Below are 16,813 nucleotides of genomic sequence, written 5' to 3' on the forward strand. Positions count from 1 at the left end.
ACCTTTAATGGTTTCATTATGTGTATTTTAATAATACACGTTAATTGGCTATTTTGAGAAAATTGTGAACTTTCAACCATATTACATATTATAAATTTATACCACTTCTCAATTATATTAAAAAGGTAAAATGAAAATGTTAAATCATTAGTATTATTATTCTTCTAAGTTTCCGTAACTTATTAAAATTCTTAACATGCAAATCTTCCGTTCACCCATTAATATCAATACATAATTTAGATTTTTATCAAATATACAACATATATATCTTAAATGGACCTTTGATTTCTATAATTATTGGAAAAATTCATGTTGTTCCTCATTCTTTCAATGAAGTCTACTGTTTAAAATTTCTTTTAAACAAGGTGAAAGGCACTATATGCTTTGAAAATATTTGTACGGTTGATGGTGATGTTTGTGTCACGTTTCAATATGCATGTTATAAAAGATGTCTATTCTCTTAGATGATGACAATGAGCATATAGAGGCTATTCAAGAAGCAACTCATACGACAAGTGGTTATTACCTACGAAATTTATTTGCCACCATGTTAATCACGTATAGTTTGTCTAGACCAAAAGATGTATGGGAAAAGACCTGGGAGTATTTAGTTGACGACATTGTTTACAAACAACAAAAAGATCAGAAAAATAAATGTATGAATTTATTCTGTTGTCTTGATTTTTACATAAGTATTCATTTAATTTTTTTAAGTAAATTTATATAAATAAAATTAACTTTAATACTTTTTGTATAATGTATTTTAAGCATGTTCTTATGCATTACAAATTTGTTACTTTCTAAGACACAACTAACAAACCTAGCATTACTTGAAATACAAAATTTGTTCTTCGAAATAATTCAACTCTTCATAGTTTTTCTACCATGCCTTTCCCTATGAGGAGTATATATTGGCATCAACCAATCGGTTCAAGTTTGAGGAGCTATCTTATGATACAGAGATTATGACAAACGAATTTCAACATCTTTTTCTTTCATTACGAATTAGCAACAAAATGTGTATACATAAATTCTGATAGTATAGATCAATCTGGAATGCCAAACCACAAATTGGTTCTTAAAGTTAACGTGCCAATAATGTTAGTTAGGAATAATGACCAGAAGAACGGAATGTGCAATGGAGTGTAGACTTCATGTAATTAATTTGGGTAGACGAGTTATCGAAGTAGAAGTACTTTTAGGTACTATAATTGGTTATCACACTTATATTACTCGTAGTAGTCTATGTCTTCAGATAAGAAACATCTGTTTTAAGTTCAAGAGAAGACGATTTCCCGTTGTTGTTTGTTTTGCAAAGATCATCAACAAAAATCAAGACCAGTCACTAACAAGAGTTGTCTTATGCTTGAAGGGCCCGGTTTTTACACATGGTCAACTTTATGGAGCTTTATCAAGAGTGAAGAGTAGAGATGGACCTAAAATGCTTATTTTAGATAATCAAGATAAAGTTACAAACAAAATATCAAATATGGTTTATAAGAAAATATTAAATAGTTTATAAAGATTATGTTTTAAAGTTATAAGTTTTGTTTGTAAACATTGTACTATGTAACTTCATTTATTGTAAGTTTATGTCTTTTAGTACTTTATTCTTGTACGAATAAGAATTGCAATTATAAATCATGTTGCCGTCTCAAAAAACATATTCAAAAATATCTTGTTGTTTAAAGCGGTATATGTATGTACTTGACGATTTATATGTTTCCGCCCGTGTCGTACACGGGTCAATAACCTAGTAATAATAATAATAATAGAAAACTTCATGCATTGCATCTTGGTCTTCAACATGTCATGTGGGCAATGCATTTTAACACGGTCATCCCTCGCTTCTTTCTCGTTAAAGCGTTGGCAAAATGGGATTGGCACCCCGTGTAGCGGTTACCCTCTTGTGACTTGGCAGAACTACACGCAATCTGATCATTTTCACGACATTTAGTTTTAGACATAGTTGCTACCTAGTATTGCTAAAGAGATTAAGTGTTCATATCTCATTGGTGTCGTATTGTTTTAAAAAGTTAGTTTTAGGCTTAGTTGATACTTATTTCTATTTGTTTTAGAGTTTTACTCTACAAAACAACTTAAAAATTTGCAATACATTCCAATACATACAAGCATATTATGAATTTTTACTTATCATAAAATAGAGAAAATTAAAATAGCCTCACGTAATTCCACGTCACCACTCCACCGAAAGACTTTCGTCCGTCGATTAACAACCATATCACGAGGATCTTTAAACTACACTTTCGATGCTTGTGAAAACCTGAATCCACAATTCACTTATTAAATTAGTCATACGTCTGATCTCAGATGAGATGAGTAACATGGTTGAGATCGTAAGACACTCGTGCAGTCATGTTAGCTTTATCAGGTAGCTACTCGCAAAGTCATGTTGTAACCATGGTATTATTAAAAGGAAAAATTTTTAAAATGGACTTTAAAAAAAGAAAAAAAAATTGCTCACAAATCTTCAATATTTCCAAAATGTCACTAGAAATTAGGACTTGGACGCCACTTTGGGTAGTGTTCCGACAAGATTCCTCCGCCAATTATAAACTGACACGTGCGAAGCAACTGACAAAGCTGAACAAAAAAATTGAAAATGTTGAAGGAACCGCCCATATTTTTTCCTTTAATCTTATGCTCAAAAGCAGACTTTCCTGATGGTTTTTTTTTTATGTTTTCTATCTGCTCTGTACAAATCCCTAACTTTTTGAAAATTGTGTCTTTTGAATTCCGTTTGCCAAGACGCATTTGAGAGAATTTTGTTACAAACAGACGAGATCCATATCTTTTGTTCTTATAAGTTTGTTATGTTTCATCTACATCTCCGTTTCTTTTCTCTCAACCATTTCTCTTTAAATTATCTTTGATCTTCATCCACAATAATGGAGTTTAATAGGGAAGATCGTGTAGAGGTTGTTGATATGGGTCTTGGGTTCATTGGTTCTTATTACGACGGCTAAAAAATCTCAATTCCGTTCATTGGTTCATTGGGTCTTGGGTACATTGACATAATCTCAATGTTCGGGAACGAGTACATAGTTCAATTCCGTATCCTGCTAAAAAATGATGAGTCCGGGCCTCTTCAAGAGTTTGTCCGGGCCTCTTCAAGAGTTTGTGAAGCCGAAAAAATACGGCTTAGACCTCCATATGTTGAGGTGAGCAGTAGATGAAACATAATAAACTTAATAGTCAATACTAGTGATTTTGAAGCAGGCCGAACGACCAATCAAGGCATAACAAAACGCCTAATTAGCAGTGTGCTTCGCACCGTCATCATAGTCCCGTAATATAATAACATTAATAGTCAATACTAGTGATTTTGAAGCAAGTCGAATGACCAATCAAGGCCTATAAAACCAAATCTTTTAGCTTTAGATGGTAGGCTAAGTTAGAGGGTGTGAACCATGGTATAATTAATTAAGCCAAACAAACTTGATAGCTTTAGACAAGATCTTTAATGTGGAAATTTTAAACAAATTGATGTTTTCAGTATATGTTGATGGTAAACTAGTAAAATTCATTAGACCAAAGTTGTCAATACAATTGAGTTCTGGCTACAATTATATGACAGAAAAAACAAATGAGAGTTTGTATTTTCTTTTCACATGTGATCATCAAGGCTTATATCAACATCCATTTGTGCCTCTTCTCCACTAAACTTGTTTAATCCTGCTCCACCAAGTACAATATCCTGTAAATACTGAGCATTTGCAGCCCCTGTACTTTGAACCATCTTCGAAAACGGCCCTTCACGTGATATTAACCTTTCCGGAGAATCATATTCCGCAATCTGACATCAAATTCAAAACCTTTTCATTAAATGCATCATGAAATTTCCAATTTTAAATACAAGTGGAAGACATACTTGACCGCTTTCAAGCACAAGAATTCTATTGCAATCAATGATGGTGTTGAGCCGATGCGCAATAATAAGCATTGTGCATGATTTAAATTCTTTTCTAATTGTTTTTTGTATTAAATCATCGGTTCTGACGTCAACGGCTGCAGTTGCTTCATCAAGAACAAGAATCTTTGATTTTCTTAACAACGCCCTTGCAAGACTCAGTAGCTGCCTTTGTCCAAACGCTAAAATTCTCACCTCCCTCCGAAACCTTCATAACAATTGGAAAACTTATGTTTGAAAAAATACAAAATTTGAAATAATGTAAAAGCACCAAAGAGTGAAATGTGAAGTCATACCTCAGCATCCAAACCAAAGGGATTTCTGACAATCGCGTTCTTTAAATACGACCGTTCAAGAGCCTCCCAAAGCTCAGGATCACTATGTTCGTTAAAAGGATCAAGATTAAAACGCACCGTACCTAGTAAACAATGAAAGTTTAGTACACTTTGATATTTAATAACTTATTATTCGCTATCTTACTTTTCATAACAAATAACATAAATTGGCTACATCGTAACACTTTATACATTAATTTATAGGTGTACCATTTGCCTATAAAAGGGTTGATTCCGGTTGTTTTTCTTATCTCAAATTGGTCACAAAATTGTTTAGTTAAAAGAAGAACGGGTCATACTCATACATGTCCAGAGTCTATTTTTGATGCATACAACCTCCTAAACCGCTTTGTTTGAAGATTTAAATTATTATGGAAAAACATTGTTTCTGTAATCATAAGTAACACATTAACTGGAGTAAACTACGATTTTAGTCCCTATGGTTTGGCAAAAATTAATTCTTTTAGTCCAAAAGTTTTAGTGTGGTTTATCGAAACATTTAACACTATCAAATTTCCCTGTTAAATAGAAGGGTATTATAGTCCTTTTACACATAGGAATGAATTATGTAATTTACTCATACAAGCTAGTAGTTGAGGGACTATATACATAGCATGTCAACCCAGCTCGTTTTGACCCAAACCCGTTAATATTAAAACACTACACTTTCCCATGAATGCAAAGTTTACGTTACTATTTTAAAACTTTTACTTATCACCTCAATATCATAACTTAATCATACCTGAAAATAGAACAGGTGATTGTGGTATAATACCAAGAACCTTACGCAAATCCGTCAATCCAAAACTTAAAATATCATAATCATCAATCAAAATTCTTCCCTTTTCAAGCTCAACCAAACGAAACAAGGCGTTAATCATGGTCGACTTCCCAGCACCCGTTCTTCCAACTATCCCAACTTTTTCAGTAGAAGATATACTAAAAGATAAACCATGCAAAACCGAAGGAAGACCGGGCCTATACCTAAATCCCACATTTTCAAACTCCACTACACCCAATGAGGGCCAGCCAGGTGGCGGTTGGTTATTCTCAATCACAGATGGAGCCTCAGATACTAAGTCAATATACGTGCCCACGCGTTCAACAGCATTAAAACTATTTTCTGCTCGACTCGCTTGTCTTAAAACATTACTCATGAGATTTGTGATGTTTAGAGAATAACTGAGGAGTAAACCGATGGTGGACGCAAACGCTACTTGATCATATGTTCTTGCAAATTGCATGACTGCAAAGGTGGCGGTTAACCAAATCATTAAGCCTCCTAATGTTTCCAGTCTTATGGTGAGCCAACGGTTGGAGCTGAAGTTTATGAGGGTGAATCTGATATTGTTATCCATTGACTTGCCGTTAATGGTGGCCATACGATCGTATGCTTTGTAAGCACGAATGCTTGATAAACCGTTTAATGCTTCGCCAAATTGTGCGTATATGGGAGACCTGGTTATGGAGTCCAAACGCTTGACTTCCCGTGATGTGCTCTGAAAATGGGCCGATTCGGGTTAGTTATATCCCTTATGGGTCGGGTCAAATTGGAAAAATAAAGAAAACAGTTGCTAAGATGGAAGTGGTTGTCCAAAATGCATTTATCATTGCTTTTTTTTTAAATTGCTTTGTTTTATTATTAGATCATTACTATCATTATAATTATAACTGTTAGTTTCTGTAAACATGTTTAACATCTCTAGAAAATCAGTCACGTGTTTTGGAAGGGGTGTTCATCGGTTTAGATATTGGTTTATTCGGTTTTGACACGCGTGCCAATAGGGGTGTTTATCGGTTCTGATATGTTTTTTTACTTTTTAGATTGCTATGCTTAAAAATCAAGACACGTGTTTCGGTAGGGATGCTTCTCCAAATTGTGCGTATATGGGAGACCTGGTTATAGAGTCCAAACGCTTGACTTCCCGTGATGTGCTCTGAAAATGGGTCGATATGGGTTATGTTATATCTCTTGAAAATCAAACACGTGCTTTGGTAGGGGTGGTCATCGGTTTAGATATTGGTTTATTCCGTTTTCACACGTGTTTAGTGGGGGTGTTTATTGGTTCGGATATGTTTTTTACTCTTCAGAGTGCACTGTTTATAAATCAGACATGTGTTTGAATAGGGATGTAATCATTTTTTGGCCCTAACCAAAAACTGATTTATTCGGTTTGGCATTGAAAAGGATGGCGATTCTTGCGATAAATGGTAAAATAAAATAAAAATTGGCATAAAAGACAAAATAACAATTTATTAAAAAAGGAAATAAAGAAACATAAAAAGTGAAAAGGATGCTAACCTGATAATAGAGGTAGGCTGTGTAAAACAAAAACAGAAGAGGCATAATGGCCCACAAAGATATTGTGCTGACAATGGCAATAAGCACAAAAGTTGAAAGCAATTGCCAAACTTGATTCAGAAACTGGTTTGCAAGATTAGCAACATTGCGGTCAATATCACCAAGATCATTTGCAAACCTATTAATCATCCGTCCGATTGGATTAGTTTGAAAGAAAGTTGTTGGAGCTCTAAGAACCGAATGCAGCATTGTATCATGAAGTCTTTTAGCTGCATTAAGACTTGATGAGATTAACCAGAAAGAGTTTGCAAAAGTTACCAGTACCTGCAAGCAGCTATTGATCAAAATAAGTAATTTATGAGCGTGCCAAATGGGCTGTGTTGGGTTGGACGTGACCCATCTCACCAATGGTTCAGCTCGTTTACACCCGTAAACATGATTAAGCTATATTAAACTAACAGTAGAAATTTAGGATGCTGTAAGCATTTAAATACACATTTAGTGACTTTTGACCCTTTTAAATTTAGCTTTATTTTATATTTGACTCGTTACCAACAAAATACAACCCAAATTGGCCAGTGTCCACATACCTGTCCAAGGGACAAGAGGGCATAGATGAGAATATAGAAACCGGGCCCACGAGTCGTTGTACTGCTTTGTTCTGTCCAGTAACTTAACCACGTGCTACTTGATATTCGAAGCACTTCGGTTGAAACATAGAAAGTGAATAATATCAAGACGACCCATAGGCCTCCTAACGCATCCTTGTACCTATAAGTTGTAATAATATATTGGGTTAAACATGTCGACCCGACACAGTTAAACGGGTCAAACTGACAAGAACATACTCTAATGCTTACCTTGCTAATACTCTCCAGCTAACAATGCCGGTTTGTCTATCTTCTTGCTTAATAAGAACAGACTTAAGGTTCTTTTTCTTAGTGATGCTTTGATCATTAATCGACTCGCCTGCCACCTCATTGCCATACGGTTTTGACGACCCATAATCAATATTCGACCCACATTCACTTCCTTCCACGGGCTCATCCATTCCGCCAACTTTTTCCATTAATGTTTTAAACAACGGCCCGTTTTCTGAGAGCTCTTCAAAGGTTCCTTCCTCTTTAACCATACCTTCTGAGACCAAAATGATTTTATCCACTTGTGGAAGAAAATGTAGTTGATTTGTCACAAGCACTCTTGTTTTCCCTTTCAACTCTTCCTTGATGCATTTTTCAAAAACCTGGATTATAAAAGTATATGGTTAAATTAATGTAAGATCTAAACCAGCTTATATGGGTAAAAATGTAAGATGCTATAACAGGTTGCATGAGTCCAAATGGGTTGAAAATCATGCAAAGTGTGTACTCTGAAAGCACACCACCATCTAAACCACTTTAGTAAAAAAATAAATTAATAGTTTACAAATACTCTTCTAATCATAATGCACAATCAATATTTGTAGATTACTAAAACAGTTTAGCTAAACGAAATTCGTGGGTTTGGATATTGCATAAATGGGTTCGGATCAATTTCGGGTCAAACCCACGAGCCCGTCTAGCTAAACGGTCGTGTCCGGTTCAACCCACGAGGGTTGACCCGTTTAACCCATTTATTTTTTATTTTCATTTTTAAATGTGTTTTATATAATAAATTAATTGGTTGGTTATCTTATGACAAAATTTAAAACTGATTGATATAAGTTTGTACTTTTTGTTGTAAAAATTAACTTAAAAGTAATAATATGTAAAAACAATTAAAAGAATAAAATAACATTCGGGTCTAACGTGTTGTGTTCGGGGTTGACATGTCTGATACAATTTTCGGGTTTGGGTCATGTTCGGGTTGGATCCGTCAACCCACTAGCACCACTAATAAAATCCCATATTCCCATTTTGACCCAAACCCATTTAGACATGTTCTCAACCAGCTCAAAATAACAGAAAAGCCGAAAAAAAGCTATAATAAAGTTACCTCTCGGCCAACATGAGTGTCTAGAGCACTCAAAGGGTCATCAAATATGTAGACATCTGAGTTTGAGTACACTGCTCTAGCCATTGAGACTCTTTGCTTTTGACCACCACTAATATTCACCCCTCTTTCACCAATCTCAGTTAGATCATGACCCTAATAATCCACAAAAATAAATAAATAAATAACACAGATTTAACCTCAAACCATCAAGAAACAACAGGCTAATACACCTCTTGGGGTACTTAACTGGAAGAATATCAAGGTCATGCTGCAATGCAGTTACTTCTACGGTTTTCCAATATTTTGAAGCTTCAAATTTTGATCCAAATAATATGTTTTCACGTACCTGCAAACATTCATTGAAAAGACCAAACATGCGAAATTGTAAAAGTTGGCATTTAGATGAAGATTTAAAGCTAGCATGAGTTTTGATATGATGTTTGTGCTTAGACATTCTAAAAGCGAAAATTTCAACCTGTTTACTTATGAATTGCCAAGTTTTTGAATCGAGCCGAGCTTATATGAGCACAAGCCCGAACTCGAGCCTAAAAATAAGCTTGCTTAATAAATGAGCCTGAGCCCGAACTCGGGCCTAAAAACAACCTTGTTTAAAAATTGAATCCGAGCCTGAGCCTAAGCTTCACTTATCGAGCTCAGCCTAGTATTTTTAGAATTATTATTATCTTAACGATATATTTATATAACAATTATTTATATCTATAACATTATGAATAAAAACTAAATAATATATTATGTTACGTATTAAAGTTACAGTTAAAATATATATAACAATAATTTAAAAAGGTACATAATTTAGTTATAAATAATTACTGAGCCTAACTCGAGCTCAGGCTCAACTCGTTTACCAAATTTACATATTAATTGCATATAAAATTAGAAAAGGAAAATGCACAAAATAAAGTTGCGGGTCAAACCTGGCCCGTTTCTACATGCATTAACAAAACACCCGTTTCAATCCAAATCCGTTTTGGCCCATTACCCAGGCTACCCGACTCATTCATCTTGAATATGCACAAAATAACAGAAGGCAACAACTTACTGTAGCATTGAATATCCATGAAATCTGAGGGACATAAGCAGCTGTTCCTCTGATGATAGCAGTTGAGTTTTCCAAAGGTGGAAGTTCACCAAGCATTGCGGAAATTAAGGATGTTTTTCCTTCTCCTGTACTACCTACAATTGCAACTAAGCTGCCAACTTCTATATCTATGTTTATATCAGCTAATGTTGGTTTTGCAGCGTTTGGGTCCCATGAAAAGTAACTGTTTTTTATTGATATTGCTGGAAGCCCTGGCTCAAGAGGTGGGTTGGGTTTCAGAATTCTTTCTTCAGCTAAAAATAGTTCTTCCAAACGCTGTAACGAAACATACGCATTCACCGCCTACAAATACCCAAAAAAAACTACCTATTAAGAAGTTTGGACAAAAGTTTTGGACCTGCTTATGTGAACTTTTTACATAAAAGCAATTAAAGTCTCGGGCTGTCAAAACAGGGCTTATTTTGTTTAACAGGTTAGAGACAACGCAAAAACAAATATATGAATTGGTGAAAAGAGAGAACCTGAGTAATTAAATTAGGAAGTGTGTTTAAAGGATTTCGCAGCACTGTAAATAAGGAAAGTGATGTGAAAGCCCTTGAAGGTGTCAAATCTCCACCCAACAATGTGAAAAAACCAAATGAAATCACCGCCACAAGAACCGGAAGACTGTTCAGTATGAAGTTGTTGCACTGCAAGAAAGATAGTTTAAAAAAATAAGAAGAGTTATAAACCTTCTAAAGTAAAAACCATGAACATCTATAACTTGTGTGGTAATTCCTTCTCTTAATATTATTCTATTTATTAATACATACATCTATATGTACATATTCATGCATATACATACATATATATGGTTCATTACAAAGCACTAAATTATTGCGAGAACAAAAAGAGCAAACCTAAAATGTTAAAAAAATTTTATCAGTGGCTTGTATTTTTTAATATTATTAATTCGTACACACAAATGCCTATGTTATGCACACACAAAATCATTAAATTAATTTGTTCACATATTCTTTTTATAATAAACATTTGCCTACACATGTGCAGATTCTATATATAAACGAAATTTGTTCATATTTTTTTTAACTGTATAATGGTGGTGCTTACCGCTCCTAAGAATTGTGATTTCCATAACCATAAAAGCTCATCTTTCCTAATAGTTTGAATTTTAGATTGGAAACTTTGCTCCCATGCATAACATCTGAAAATTGCATAGTGTCACAAAACACTAGTCAATTTACTAACTACAAAAGTTAAAATCCAAAAGCAGTTATTATAAGGAAATGCATACTTTACAGTTTGTATTGCAGCCAAAATTTCACTCATTAGTCCAACTCTTTTGTCAGTGTATTGCAATCCTTCCTTTGACAATTTCCTCATTTTGCTGACAATCATCGTCTATTATCAGCAGACCATACAAAAATGGTAAGAACAAGGTTATAACTTGCCACAATTCTTTTTATACAAAAACACATTTTACTGAGATGATTTTTAAGCAATTAAAATAGCTTAAATTACCTGTATAGGAAACATGAGAATCAAAACGAGAGAACCCACGAGTGAAGCAATCCCTAGTTGTTGGTAGAGAAGAATCATGGAAAGCACAATTCTGAATGGAGCTGACCATAAGCCATGAAGTTGATTGCATACTTGCTGCATATACCAATAATTTTATAAATTAATAACAGCATGAATAATAATAAAGCAAGTGGCTTTTTGTAACATATGCATACCTGGAGTGCATTTGCATCGGTAGTTATCATATTCATAGTTTTCCCGGATGGAAAATTCTTCCGGGCTTCATTTGTTAGCCTCAATGACTTACGAAATACAGCAGCCACCTAGAACATTACACATTATTGAGTCCATGGCCATGATTAATTAATTACCAGAGAATTTTACCATAAAGAACTTACCAAAATTGATCTAATCCTGAATCCAACTCTTGCAACATTCTGAAAGTATTGTGCTTCACATAGAACTCCTAATGACTGGATTTATATGAAAGTTAGCCATTCGTTAGCAAAGATATCAACGTCATGATAAAAACTTTACAGCAACGTTTCTTCCTACCGGTTACACTATTTTATTCCCACAGTTATTCTAAAAATGTGAAGTTAAAATTCAATGCACGACTTGAAACATACCACACCAACAAAAATTGAGAAGGCGTAGACGTAGCCAATCCATGAAGGATCACCTCGTTGCAACGACTGCAAAAACAAAATAAAATAATAACGAACATGTCAACTACTGATTTCCAAGTACATTTATTGTACAAAGTATAATAATATTACGTACAGCTTGCATTTTCATAAGTTAACTCAATAGATAGTAACAACAAAAGCTGAAATTAAGAGGAAAAATGATACGAAAAGATAATGTACAAGAACAAGTCGCATAATAAATGCATCATTAAGCTAGTAACGGATTCTCAAGATTGAACTTGCCTGAAGAAGATAGCTTAATATAACTGGTCCCACAAACTGAGAAAGATCATTGCCTACCTACAAGAGAAATGAGACTGGATATTATTACCTTAGTTGACTGTATAACAAATCAGTATCTAAAGTATAAATGATATATTAGGATTACATGTTCACCAAATTAGATTATTATTTAGTAATTTAGCAATATAATTCTTGCAAGCAAACCATTTGATTTTTTTAAAAATATACTAGTTTTAGACATAGTTTTTGCAAATCCAAACCAGGCATTTCGACCCAACCCGTCTGACCTGCCCATTTTGCCACGTCTAAATTTTGCCACGTCTAATTAAGAGAATGAAATAATTACTTTGAAAAGGCCTCCAAACCAGAACCTGCAGAGAACATCAAACAACCAATAGTTAGGTATCACATAGAGGTGTCTAGTGGCATCAGTCATGCATAATCATAAGTCATATATATCATGGACAAAATGGTAGTTAGTCACCTTCCTCCGACACAATTATTCAGACAGCGTAAAAGAAACGGATTTGACTTTTGAGATTCTTCAGCCCAACATTTCTGGAATCTACAATTGGTAACAACCAGTCATTTTAGCTAACCTAATGATTGAATAAGAATGTATTTAATTTTAAATACAAAAATTCCCAAACTTTTTGCTCAACGTCTCACTCCGGTCCCATGTGTCCAACATCCAGACATCTTTCTCTGTTATAGGTTTTCGATATCCCTCCTGCATAAGGGGAGTCATCCATCCAAAATATATTCCTACCGCAACAATGACAAACCAATTATTCTTAATATTTTGAAAATAGTGTTTCAGGTCAAACCGACCTGTAACAAAGGCGCTTACTTGAAAAGATGTTGGCATGCCTCTCGGGACAAATATGTTCTCCTCCACGAAGCACTTCATACTTGATGTCATCATGAGGATCAGTTTGAAGCGGGATATGACCAATGTAACTATCCAAATTTGGTACATAACCAAGGAGAAGTACTCCAAATAAAGCCTGCATCACACCAAAAACATATACACTTGGATGTTTTTCCTCTAAACATGGTATAATAACAGAGTTACAAATTAAACAAACCTGGCAGAACAACGAACTAATGTACACATAGAGTATGTATCTGCATAAGAAACATAGTTGTGAGTGTGTCTTGAAAATAAACCAAATAAAGTCACCATGTCCTACAATATCCAGGACAACAAGACATAATTAATAAATATATATATATATATATATACTTTTATATATCCAATTATGGTGTCACTTGTTTTCCCTTCATTATTTCTGTTTGCTTTCACAGAATCTTTGGCTACTATCTGACAACATATATTATTATTATTATTAGTATTTATTTATTTATTTTTTTTGAAAGGCACTCTTCCATGTGCAATATGAAAAACATTTGCTACTATTCTTTCTATGCCTAGAATATCCCAAATCATTTAACTGAAAAATTAGTGTATACCAACCTTGGGTATAGATCTTTAACTGAAAGAATGACATTTAGTTTCACAATATCCCTGACCAAGACGTAAAATACACCAAATCGGACATACCAACGAAACTCTCTAATATACACTTTAGTCTCCAAAAGTGTAATGATCAGCAAAGAGCTCCAACAAAGAGTCTCAATCATAAGTGAAACTACCTGCATGAAGACAAGTACTACACATCATAAGCATTCCCTACTACATTTTTCTTTCATTTTTATTTTATTTTATTTTATTTTAACATAAAATTCTTACATATGGAGTTAATTCATCTAAATAAAGTATATTTTGGTGTGACAACTTTTAGTCTTTTCATAAAGGAAAAATTGCATAAAAAGGTACCCAACCTTGGCTCCATTTTTATGATTGAACACCACTTATCTTTAAAAGATTTAAATTAATGGTAACATCAGACATTTTACCAACTAAAATGATGACATGCTAGTGACTTTGACCATGTTGACTTTTTGACTTTGGCACTGAGAAACCACCTGCTGATAAAGGTTGAAGTATATTTTGAATTGAAAAACTTTTGAGGAATTTTTCTAGGTAAATATTGAAGATGGTTACAGATAACAGAAACTAGACCAAAGTTTACATTTTCTTTTTTTTTTTTTTTTCAGTTTTGCCTTTTAAATGTAGAAGTGTCACACATACAAGTTACAACAAGAATGAGTAGCATACCTCAAATGGAGCAAGGCTACTTTGTGCACTAAAGTCGAACATCGAAACATTGAAAAATAATCGGAACAACGACTCTGCAGCACAATAACCTGCTAAAAAGGCCAACATATAACTATAGCCCTTTGACCGTAAGCAAAACCTCTGGACTTTAAAATCTTTCATGATCAGCCATATTCTATATAAACACAAGCCTATCAAAACCACACTTGATATACAACCCACAACAGACTCAATGCCGCATGGCGTGTAAGCTCCAAGAGCACTAGCTGTTGTCTTTGCCCAAATGCCATTTTTGTCGGGCCGACAATACCAAACCAATGGCTCTAAACCCATAATGTGAACTACACGGTGCGGCTCGGAAGTGAATTGTGTTAATATCTTCCTGAATTCCCACCTGAATCAAACATATCCCAGATATTTAGTTTAATACTTTACTCACTTATGTAAGCAATTATCATATACATTCTCACGATTAGTTGATCAATAAGTTGCAACAAAATGCATTATCAAAGAATCTAATAAACTAATAATCAGGATTTATCTTGCATCCAGACTAGGATGTCAAATGAGACGGGTCCTGGTGCGTCTCAAAAAGGCTTAATTTGGTTCGGGTTCGGGTCAGAACGGGTTTTGGGTCAAAACGAGTTGGTTTAAGAAATGGGTTTTTAGAAAAAAAAAAAAGGTTTACATTTCAACCCTGCTTCCGGTTTTCAGCACCGGTTACACACGCTTAGGCGTCAATTACATGCGTGATGTGATGTTGATCACGTGTGTTTAAATGCCGGTTACGTACATTCTGGTGCCGGCTACAGTTTCTTAGACCATGGGGTGTGGTTCACCCTCCCTCACGGAAGGGTCCTATGTGGAAGGGCTGCCACGCAAGGACCTCATTTGAGCACCACTCCGCCCCCTTCCTTTCACGCGTGACGGGACCAGCATGAGGACCGTCACCCCCCTTGAACCAATCAAATTTTTTGTTTGTTTTTCTTTTACTTTATATTATTATTATTATATAATATAATGGTGGAAAATGATGAAGAATGAGAGAATGAACATAAAAGGGGTTGAGTGGCGATATTGAACGATAGAGGAAAACGTTGAGTTGGCACTGAGGTGACACACACGGTGAACGAGAGAAAATGAGAATGATCTATATGTAATAGCTTAGCCGGTTCATCGGTTACACCATGTACTGAGGCCAGGAAACGCACCACCGTGTAACCAGTACCGGTTTTAGTGACATCCAATTGTGAATCAAATTGTTTGTTTCCTTGAGTACATTTTAAACTAAGCACACTAGACTATGTAAGTATGTATGATGAAATCAGTTGACTTACAGTGAAGTTAAGGAATGAAGTTGGCGGCAGATTGAGTCCACTTGTTATAAGTCAAATGAAGGGTCATATTAATAACAGTAATAACAACAAGAGATTTGAAGCAGCAATGATTAGATATGTGTTCGTCATTGCTTACGAAGAATTGTAAAGAGATCATTGTTGTCGAGAATCTATAGTACGACAAACGCAAGGGGCCGGCGATGACAAAACTTTTGGATTTTATTTATAAATGCAAATGACCGAGCAGAAGAAAGATTCTTGTTTGCCACGTTAATAACATTATTATTATTATTATTATTATTATCATTATATCTAAATCTAAATCTAAATCTTGTGGTCACCAACATTTTACATTTCTCTGTCTTCCCCACAAGTCAAATCCACCTTTTCTTTCTCTCTTCTCTCCTTATTTTGGGGAGGTGGGTTTATGTTATTTGGACATACTTTTGAGAAATGATAACGTATATAAAAATAATGATGAATTGATGATTGGAATATACAAGTTTTTTTCTAAAAGAATTAATTGTATAAATTTAATTATAACGTGATTAGACTGGACATTGTATTATTTTAAAGGAAGAAATGCATGTTATGGTTTCATTTCATAAATTGGAATGTACATTACTGAATTAGTGAATAGAATTAAATTTACATTATTGTATTCTTAAATGAACAGTATTAATTAATTAATGGCCTAGCAGTATTATCTTACCCAACTTGTGATACAAGTATACAACTCTGTAAACCCTTTCTAAACATCATACAAGAGGATCATATTGAACTCTTTTTCATACATAGAGGAGATTCACGCCAAGAATTGACATATTGTTCATCCATTTAATGTTGTGAAATATGCTTCTATCATAAACTTTATATCATGTTTGTTTCTTAATAATCACACAACATTGTTGTTGAAGAAACACTAAGTGAACCCTGGACAGATTATAGATAATCTGGACAGATTATAGATAATCTGGGGGTTAAGTAATGTTTCCCACGGATGAGATCTAACTGAGAAGGCTGTTCTTCAGGAGACCTGCAAAACAAACACCGTAAGCTCGTCACTGAGAAGGGGGGGGTTCCTCCTTGTGACCACCCTCCGGCGTGAGAATCAGACTAGATTGCTCTGAATATAAGTGTATATTAAGAGATTGCTAGATAACTGGATAGCAGATGATCTTACCATTCCAAGATGTTGGAGTATTTATAGCCGAATGTAGGTTTCCTAGAAGGTACAGC

The 16,813-nt window shown here is 34.5% G+C and overlaps 1 pseudogene across 1 annotated transcript; it reads right to left on the reverse strand.

Annotated features, from left to right (window-relative positions):
* Positions 1–3,628: 3,628 nt before the first annotated feature.
* Positions 3,629–14,661, reverse strand: LOC143572379 (ABC transporter C family member 12-like; annotated as a pseudogene). Its single transcript, XR_013142248.1, has 25 exons — positions 14,238–14,661; positions 13,533–13,711; positions 13,144–13,183; positions 12,906–13,062; positions 12,706–12,820; positions 12,540–12,620; positions 12,402–12,426; positions 12,056–12,112; positions 11,753–11,818; positions 11,522–11,596; positions 11,339–11,446; positions 11,124–11,258; positions 10,897–11,003; positions 10,713–10,806; positions 10,124–10,291; positions 9,603–9,944; positions 8,790–8,888; positions 8,543–8,695; positions 7,429–7,811; positions 7,159–7,339; positions 6,569–6,892; positions 5,009–5,765; positions 4,228–4,349; positions 3,893–4,139; positions 3,629–3,817 (listed from the first exon to the last, which is right to left on the reverse strand). The product of XR_013142248.1 is annotated as an ABC transporter C family member 12-like (transcript).
* Between the last annotated feature and the right edge of the window lie 2,152 nt (positions 14,662–16,813).

This window comes from Bidens hawaiensis, unplaced genomic scaffold, assembly GCF_021521415.1.
Source record: "Bidens hawaiensis isolate Kalapana, Puna unplaced genomic scaffold, B.hawaiensis_p1.1 tig00025819_1, whole genome shotgun sequence".
NCBI classification, from domain to species: domain Eukaryota; kingdom Viridiplantae; phylum Streptophyta; class Magnoliopsida; order Asterales; family Asteraceae; genus Bidens; species Bidens hawaiensis.